Source organism: Acanthopagrus latus, chromosome 21 (genome assembly GCF_904848185.1).
Source record: "Acanthopagrus latus isolate v.2019 chromosome 21, fAcaLat1.1, whole genome shotgun sequence".
Lineage (NCBI taxonomy): Eukaryota > Metazoa > Chordata > Actinopteri > Spariformes > Sparidae > Acanthopagrus > Acanthopagrus latus.
Genome location: NC_051059.1, coordinates 16,542,865 through 16,552,414, shown reverse-complemented (window position 1 = coordinate 16,552,414; position 9,550 = coordinate 16,542,865).

The window sequence follows — 9,550 nt, the reverse complement described above, 5'->3', positions numbered from 1 at the left end:
TATGTCCCCACGACTTCAACATGAGGTGATGCCCTATGCTTACCTTAACTTGAAATTGTTTCATTGAAAACTTGATAAAAGAGACACTAAATTGTGCATAATATGAAATTTGTGGAATTCAATATTTATTTTCTGCCTCCACATTAAAAGAGATCAGCAAGAGAAACAGTCACTTTAGGGTTTCTCCCCTTTGCTACAGCAGCAGATGTGATGAGAAGCAACCTGAATGTTTCCTGTTCACATCTCTGAGGTCCACCTTTTGACGGAAGAACAGTGATTGCAGCAAAAAGCCTTTCTTCTGTGCGGTCGGACGTCATTGTTGAGGTTAAGTGTTTATGGGAATCTGATACGGCCGTTGTTGGATTTTCACAGTTTCACGCAGGATCACCCTCCCTTTGCTATGACATTTCATATTGATTTAGTGTAAACTGATTATCGAATCCTCCGTCATATTACGTGGCGTAGTACCGTGGAAGTGATGTTTTCACCCTCAATGTCAAACAACGTTACGTTGAGTCTCATCAGTGGAGGATATAAACATTTCTGTTTTGGGTTTACAGCGTTCAGACGTACATAGGTGCAGGAGAATCCCCCTGCTGAACTGATGTTGTTTCAACAAGCACTATTCCCTCAGCAGATGAGTGGAGATTTCAGGGAGTTTTCTCTCCCAACAAAGCTTGCGAATATCTTTGGGCCTCATCATACAAGCCCTGAAGCTCGACTAATCCGAGAGAAAAGAACCTTTGTGATCCCGCGCTGTGAATAGGAACTTTACATCCGGGTGGGAAAACAATACGCAATTTCGGAGTGTATCTGTTCTAATACCTAAAACATCAGTGGAAAAGCCCATGATATCCCTGACACGTGTACCTAAATTAGCAGTGCAGGAGCAGCCCCCTCCTGGTGTTAGCTATTCCTCCCCTGGGGTCCTAGCTTCTTTGCTCTGAGAAACTGAGAGGCTTTAATGTACCCCGCTTGTTGGACTCCTCCTAACTTCCTGTACCAGGCTCTAATATGAGCTCTAACTTTGCGGTGTGCTGTAATCCGACCATGTTTTGACAGCTGTTACCATGAAGGAAGTGGGTGCAACTAAAGCACATACTGAAAAAAAGGTTAAAAAAAAAAAAAAAAAGAAAATCAAGCAAGCTTTGCCCCTCCACCTCCTCCCGACTACCTTCCATTCCTGCTCTCATCCTCCTGGTCTGCTCGATCATGTGTAAGCAGGGCTGCCGAGCAGACGGAGCGGACAGTGAGATAATTCTCACTGAAGAACTGCTGAAAGTTGCGGAGGATTTGTTACTCCAGCATCACCCCGCTGCACAGGGATGTCTATGTGCTGCCTTGTGGAGGATTTGCTGAGGAGTGTCGATTGTGGTCTCAGCTGTGTTTGGTCGTGTAAGTGGTTGCGGAGACGTCGCTGCATCAAATGCATAGCCTAACCCTTACCCAGCAAAAACTGAACTGGCAGATGACGGAACAATTCAACATTTAGTTATAGTCCGATGAGACAACCTGTTCTCAACAATCGATGTGTGAATAACATGACCTACTGGGGCAAAACGTATGGCAAAGTCTACTTTTACACGTGGGGAGCAGATCCATATATTGTTGACCCTTGTTGTTTCGCAAAGAAAACAAATATGAAACAGTTAATATGAAACCTACTTGGTTAGGTGAAAGTCCTGTGTTTGTTTGACCCATCCTCCATCTTACTTGGGTTTTCCTGCTCTTTATAAAACATCACCTGACAGTTTTAGGTGTGGTATTCAGACCCATCTGTTTTCCACTGAACTTCAGTTCATGTTTTTTGTACACACGTAGAATCGACTGGGAAGACTGATACCACTTTCAAGTCTGTATGGTAAATATCAAGCTATCAAAAGCAGTTGGTTAGCTTAGCTTAGCACAAAGACATGGCAACCAGGAGAAATCGGCGAGCCTGGCAACCACAAAGTGACAATGAGACACAAGAAGTTACTGTGATGGTCATTAAACCAGTAAGAAGACGCAGCATGAAGTATCTTTGTGAGCCGTCCTAACTTGAGGACATGTATCCTAAATCATCTTTTCCCCTCACAGTCCTGTGCTGCCGACATGATTGGTTGTGAAAGTAAATTTAGATTTTCGTGAAGACGAATGTGTCCTTTTTTTCTTTCAAAACTTGATAGTGAGATAGTCTCACTTTAATTCAGCGTTGGTAAAAAACAATGAATTTGACAGTTTTCAACAGAAACGTAAGTCATGGATGCAAATAATCAGAATCCAAGCATCAGCTGCTCAAAGACAGAAAGAGTCACTGGGTGAAACATATGTGCCGAGCGCTACAAAAACACCTTAGCTCATGCCACAGGTCTGTGAAACTCACAGATTTATGATTTTCTTTTTTTTTTTTTCTTCAGAGTGTTGGGAAAAAGCGAGTTCCTCTCTGGAAAGTGTGATAGGGGTCTGAAGGGTATGTGCCTTCCTCGCCTCCTTCCTGCACCCTGCCCAATAGCTTACCCTGTTTATAACTGTTTTTGATTGTTGTTAAGTACCTGTCAAAGCTCCCGCTTGTCCCTCGTGCCTGGAAAAACATGTGAGGTCACTCAGCATCTCCCAAAACAGGAGCAAATTAAGAAAATGCAGTGCATTAAGGAAAAACACTTAGAGCCCTGTATATATCTGGTGGTGAGAATAGGGATGACTTTGTCTGAATCAGCATGCGGACTGTCAGTCAAGTTGAGTGAAGAGGTTTATAGTGCTGTTAGTGACACAGAGACACTTTTCATTTATATACTCCTCGGGTAACAGCAATATTAACTCAATAATCACTTTGGGTAGGATTACAGGACAGGCTGCTCAAATGATTAAACACCAGGAAGAGCATTCAAGTGTAATAAATCTTGAATATGTCTCACGATACATGCACTGTGAAAACTATCAACGTTTTTTTTCTTTTTTCATTGGAAGCCAACTGCTCCGTACTGGAGGTCTCCGCAGCTTTTTTCCCCATCGACCAGGGAGACAGCTCATTGACCACGTCCGAGGCCTCCGCACAAGATGCGATGGATAATGATGATAACTGGCTCAGGAGGTTTTCAACACTTACTCACAATCATAAAAATGTCAGCTTCGCATGACAAAGCTCATTTTTCAAACACCCCCCCCCTCCTGTTATTATATGCTGCACTCCTGCCCGGGTCCAAATGAAGAATTCAATACAGCCTATAAATTGTACAAAAAGTCGACGTTCTCCTTCTGGAAAAATAGAATAATAAACAAACAAATTATTCTATAAATAATAATGGAGCATGTGTTTCTTCCATTGACAAACATACTCGGAGAAGGGGGGAAAGCCCCCGAGACCCCATAGCGGGGTTTCTAGAGGGATGGGATAAACATAGATCTGTGTAGACGCCTGACTTTTTTGGCAAGCCTGCCGCACTTGCGATCGCACCAGGAGAATTGGAGCGCTCGCCAGGAGAGGTGCAGGGTTAGAAACATTTTATTCTTAAGGAAATTCCTCCTATTACTCCATTATTCATCAGAATCTCTGAGGAGATGGATGCTCTAACTGCTCTAGCAGAGACTGTTTGGAGGAAAACAGTTCATCATGGTAGATATCCTAGACAAGAGAGTGTTATGATGTATCACCAGTAGGATGTATGCGATGGACATATACCCCTCAGTCCATCAATTCACCTGGACAGTAAGTACTTTAGAGATCACTGAATGGATATTCAATACCATAACTACACAGCTTAAAATGTCAGAGCAGGACAGCCTTTTACAATTGTGAAAGAGAAATTTGCTTCAACCAGGTCACCACCTGTTTTGTGCATCAGGGATGTATGAAATATTAACTACTGGGACAAATTGTGGGTTTTGTTTTCTCCCGAAATGTTGATGTTATATAAGCGCATAAGGGAAAGTTGTACAACTGTGAATGGAGGAGGACCTGGAAGTTTCTATCAGCAGCTGCGCTGACCTACGACCACTCGTTTGTGTCTGTGTGTGGGGTGACGGCGGGGAAATTAGTTGTAGTTGCGGTGACTGTGTGTGGGAGTGGGGGTTACAATGGCAGGCTGATGAAAGCGAGGGGGTTCACAGAGATGGGCTATGAAGCTGCTGTCCAGCTCATGCTTCAATTGTGCAGTAAAGATTCCCCAGCTGTCCTCAGGATTAGCCCGTGTGCTTATGTGATTAGGATACATGGCACCGCGGCTAGACCAGGCGCCTCTGACCCGGAGAATGTCGAATGAGAGGAGATGGGGGGAAAAGGATGGACGGGTGATGCTGCAACAAACCACCGCCAAACACGACACACCCGATGTGAGACCCGGGTTTGGTCAGGAGAGAAAATAAACCTGTTGCTCACAGAAGGTAGAATGTTTGTGACATAAGGGACATGAAAAACAGAACTTTGTGTTTTTATTATTTATTTCTAAAGCTGGATTTATACCCTTGAGTCAATGTATCAGTTGCTCAGTGTCGAATTCAGCTCACTGATAGCACTGCTGCAAAACAAGACGTTTATGTTTTAAATTTTCAGGTCACCAAGGTCACAAAGGTGCTGTGTTTTCATTCTTTCAGCACAAGTCTGCCTTGCCAAACAGGAGACTATGGCCTTTAATAATAGCAGAAGTAATCCTGTTAATAACTTTTCATTCAATTTGCAGCGAGTATCACTTTTAATGAAAATCACTCTGCTGGATCACAGAATGCGTCTCGAGTTAATGAAAACAAGAGAATTACTTTGACATACTTGATGCTTCCTTCTCCATTGACAACCATCATCAGAAACATGCAGGAAGAACACGACGCCACTTCTTTTTAGGGGTCTGTAATTTCCTGATCATTTTCAAGCGGAGTTTGGAAAGAACGCTGCAATTTGGGACTGGAAAATTACAGAGTAATCCTCGACAGTGCTCAATTTGTAAACTTCAGATTCATTTATTACAATGAACTGCTAGCGTGATTTTTTAACAGCAGCTGATTTGTCCAAAGGGACGCATATAATTCAACATGTACTGCACAGAGACTTAAGTTTCCAATAACAAATCAGACTTAAGTCAGTTTTTCCCAGCCATTATTACTAAATTACATTTACTCTTTCGAGGAAACGATTAGGAAATTACAGATAAATGGGATTAATGTCTCCAAGAAGTTTCTCTGTGCACTTTGTAGCCTTGATGTAGCTTGATTTTTGAGAAGACACATGTGAGCTGTGATGTACCAACACTTGTAACCTCTGTAGGTACTCTGTAATCTTGCATTCTACAACCCAGTGGATCCCAAATGGTGTGGTGAGGCACACTGGTGTGCCCTTAGACAAGTCCAGGTGTGCCTTCTGAATTATTAAAAAATCCTCCAGGGAACTAAAAATAAAACTGTACAAAGTGGCAAGATAACAAGATGTTGTAGAGGCTATGTCACATGGATATGAATACAGCTCCTACCTTGTTTTTTTTTTTTAACATTAGCAACCAACTTGCCATTTTCAGCATGTAGGTCGCTGATGTAGAGGTTTTTTTCAGCAGGTTTTTGAAAAACAGAAACAACCAGCTCCTGTTGAACGAGACTTTGGCGGACATTTCGGCAACGCCCCTGGGCAGACTGACCCTGATCTAAATAAATGATGAGAGAGTCATCACAAGGAAATAAAAATAGAATCACCAACCAAATCTGATAAAAAGACTGAATAAAAAAAAAATGCTTATAAAGTTCAGTTGCTCCAAAATAAGGTTGGTTGAAACTGTCCTGTATGTCAACCGTGCTCTCACGTCAGTGCAACAGCACGATTGGTTATTATGTTTCCCCAGTTCTGGCAGACAATTGGCTTCTTGGGGGATGGGATGGGATGTGTGTCATGTAACCTCTGTACTCTGGTGATACAGACTTTTCTATTCAAAATGCATCAAGTGTTTTGTCTCTTCTTTTACAACATCTCTGCCTGGTAACATTCAGAAGGGAGGAAACTGTTACCTGAAATAATCTAACAGTCCAAATCCGGTGAGTCACAATTAGGCACTCTGTAAGCCCTTAAAGCAGAATTATCAAATGCCACTACACATTTATTAAAGCAAGCAGCCTTGGTGTGGCATGATCTATGCCGATCATAAAAATGCCTAAACTAAATAAAGGCTCATACATGTGCTAGGTGTCACGAATAGTAGCTGCTGGAACACATTTGCAACTGGGCAGCATGGGAAAGCTTTAAAATATGGGAAACATTGATGCTAACACAGGAAGAGGCAGAACTTTTCCTCCTGCATCCTCCTCGCTAGAATGTGTTCATGTTGGCTTGGGAGAGCTCAGGATGACTGACATGTGGAATGACAAACAGTGTGACAACATAGTGTGTGTGAGCGGCCCTCAGGCCCTCGGCCCTGCACAGCTGCACATTGCCCGCTTGACTGTACCAGACGCTATGGCACGGGTTCAACAGTAACGCTGACCTCATGGGTCACAACCAGCACTGCCTGCTAACAGGAGGCAGCGAAAAACCAGCGCTTTTGCCCATAAATTAAGACAGTGTAACACAAATAGGCTAAAGTCGTAAGGCACACGGAAAGGCAGGCCGTTCATTCACTCACCACTTCTACCGTTACACTGCCGACAACTAATTTGGTGTGGGAATATGAGCTCAGGAGATAGTAATCCCGTCTCTAAATGCAGGATAGTTTGCTTTAGCTGCATTCCCACCCTTGCTGGTTTTGTGACGAGCATTTGCCAACTAAATGGAATCCCAAAGGACGGCGGGGTTTCGTTTAACAGAGAGGTACTTGAGGATCTGTCACCGCAATCTCAACAAGTGTGGCCGGCTGCTTCAATAGGAGCCTCTCATGAGGACAGAAAGAAAGGAAAGACCACATTGTCGTGGGGGGCGGGTCTTCATTTTGTGTGAATTTGGTCATTTGTTGGCCGAGGTCAGCTCCTTAAGATTAGTGTTGGTGGTGGTGATGTGTGGTGTGTGTGTGTGTGTGTGTGTGTGTGTGTGTTAATCCATTGATTTAGATGGAGTTAACACGCTGGCCAGAGTCCAACAGAGACTTAAGTCACAATTGGAGTGGGGCAGATATATTGAGAGGAGATGGTGGGAAAGTTGAAATACCGCTTTTCTTTGACAAAAAAGGGGAATTTGAAGAGGAAATTGAAGCAACAGTCTGCGGTAGGTTCGTTAAGAAGTCCTGAACTACTGTCTGCGCCCCTCTTTGTGATTTGCTTTTGCCAATATTTTGAGATTGTGAAACATCAAAAATACGAAGGAATTTTGGCACCTTAGAAAAACAGGCCCCCGTTGGCAGCGCACAAGCGTTTTAAGCTGACTTATTGAAAAGACAAATTTCTTAAACAACACAATCAAGCGCAAAAATCTTGAATAAATGTTTTCCTTTGCAGCACACTGACAGAACAGTATTTCCCCAGCAATGTAAACATGAGGAACATTGTCATCGTGAATGGAAACAGCGATGAATTATTTCATTTTAAAGATAATGGAACAAGGGGTGCATTGTCGAGCACGGTGACCTGCAGACAGATTCAGAGATTCTTGGAACATGTTAAAACAGGACAGTGAAAGCGTAACCGTCCAGGACAAAGAAACATTCCTTGTGTCAGTGAAACTTGTGTTTTTTCACGTCCGCGTTTTCAATTATGTTAGCAGGCTTGTTGAGAGAGACAAGCAAGATTACCGTGGAAAAAAAAACACCCATCATGCTCGACAGCTATTTACGGAGCTGCTGTAGCCTCGCAGGAATGGTCCTCCACCTTGACTTATTGAATTATGGAGAAGCTGTCGACAGGTTGAGCAACTGTCTCCTTCTCTCTGTGTTTCCTTACATTCACTTTACTCAACACTGTGGTGCAGCTGTCATTCCTTGGCTGCAGTCAGCCAGGGTAGATGGGTGCACCTTGCAGGCTCAAATCACAGTGACCTCAGGTCGTTATCATTCATCCTGCTCCTCAAAACGCCGGGCAAATGACACAAGACAGTCAGCCGGCAACAGCAAAGTTCAGCAGTGTGATCCATATTAGACAATCGGACCACTGCATGCACCATCTTCTCCTAAATGTAACAACACTGCAGGTGCCAGGAATAAGAGAGACTTAAAAACACCTGATTTATTCCCGCTGACAATTCCAGAAGGCTAGCATTAGCTAGCATACAATTGTTGACAGAAACTGACGTCACCTGAGGAATAGACAACCCATCCTGACCACGTCTCGCAAAGCATTTCTGCATCCAGACCTGTCTCTTCTGCTTTTGTTTTCTCACACTGCAAAGAACTGACACTTATTGCTACACGATTTGGTTTACATCTGCTTCTCCATGAGCAGATTACCTGAGATCACGTGGAGTGCTGCATAGCTCCCTCTGGCACGACAAACTTGACATCATTTAGTCTGATGCACCATAACTCTTCATGTTTGAGACCAGAGGGAAGAACATCGGTGGGATTTCTTGTTACGTGTGATGGAACCCAATTACAAAACAAAACTCCTGCAGTCTGAGCCCATATTGAGGAGGTGCTTCATCTTTCTTTAGCTTATCCATATGTGCAGAGAGCAATCTCTCAAGACATTGCAACTGAGAATCTGTGGAGGGAAACATGTTCACCAGAATAATTTACTATGTGGAGTCTTCCAATTCTGAACTTATTAAATTGTGCTGATGCAGCGAGCTATTGCTGTACCACCTGCTGGTCCAGCCAAGAAATACAAACAATTATAAAGCAGGTGTGTTTTCTGTAAAATGACCTCTGACTTTTGAGTTGAACGCACACACGAACCACTACTACTCCAGTATTAGTAATGTGTTGACTCCTGTGAGAGTGCGCAGCTGTCTTCTGACACTTTGCTGAGCTTTTCCTTTCTTGAGTAGTTTTGTTGTTCCAGGTTTGTTGTTCTAAAAAACAGTTTTCTTACGCTGTGTTCCTGCAGGAGGGTTCCAATAAAAGCTCAAACAAAAAGAAACTGAAAGGGATTTTATGGGAAAAGCCTTCTTACGTCACTGTTTTTCATATTAAAGCACCTCTACGACTCTGTCTTCAGTTCCAGTCGACTTACCAGAACATTTGGGTGGCTAATATGTGGTATATGTGCGAGAGCAGAACGCACGCTGAGTTTAGTGGTATTTAAAAATTGGAGGTCATTAAAGTGTGAGTATGTGGTTCAAAAAAACTGTGATTGCTTTCAACTCACGGAGAATAATGACGTCGCTGTGTGGCTGGTGAACAGGGTAGCTTGGCGAGGACCGAGCCCGTGAACCACATCCAGAAAACGCTGTAACCTTCCAGTGAAGCCGTATGGGAGGTGTTCGATTTCATCCAGGGCGACGATGGCCCTGCCAAAAAAAGGCAAATTCATGTGAAGCAGGTCTGCCACCTTCCTGGCTCTCCTCGCCGAGCCCCAAACCGCACGCTCGGTGGCAGGTATCAGTCGGTTACAAGTGAAGCCACGGAGCGGACCGAGGAGCGCCGTCCCGCTGCTCGGGGAGGGGAAAGGTGTGGCAGTCAGATGTTGTCTTGTTAACTGGGAATATCCGGCAGCGGAGACCATTACAGATTAA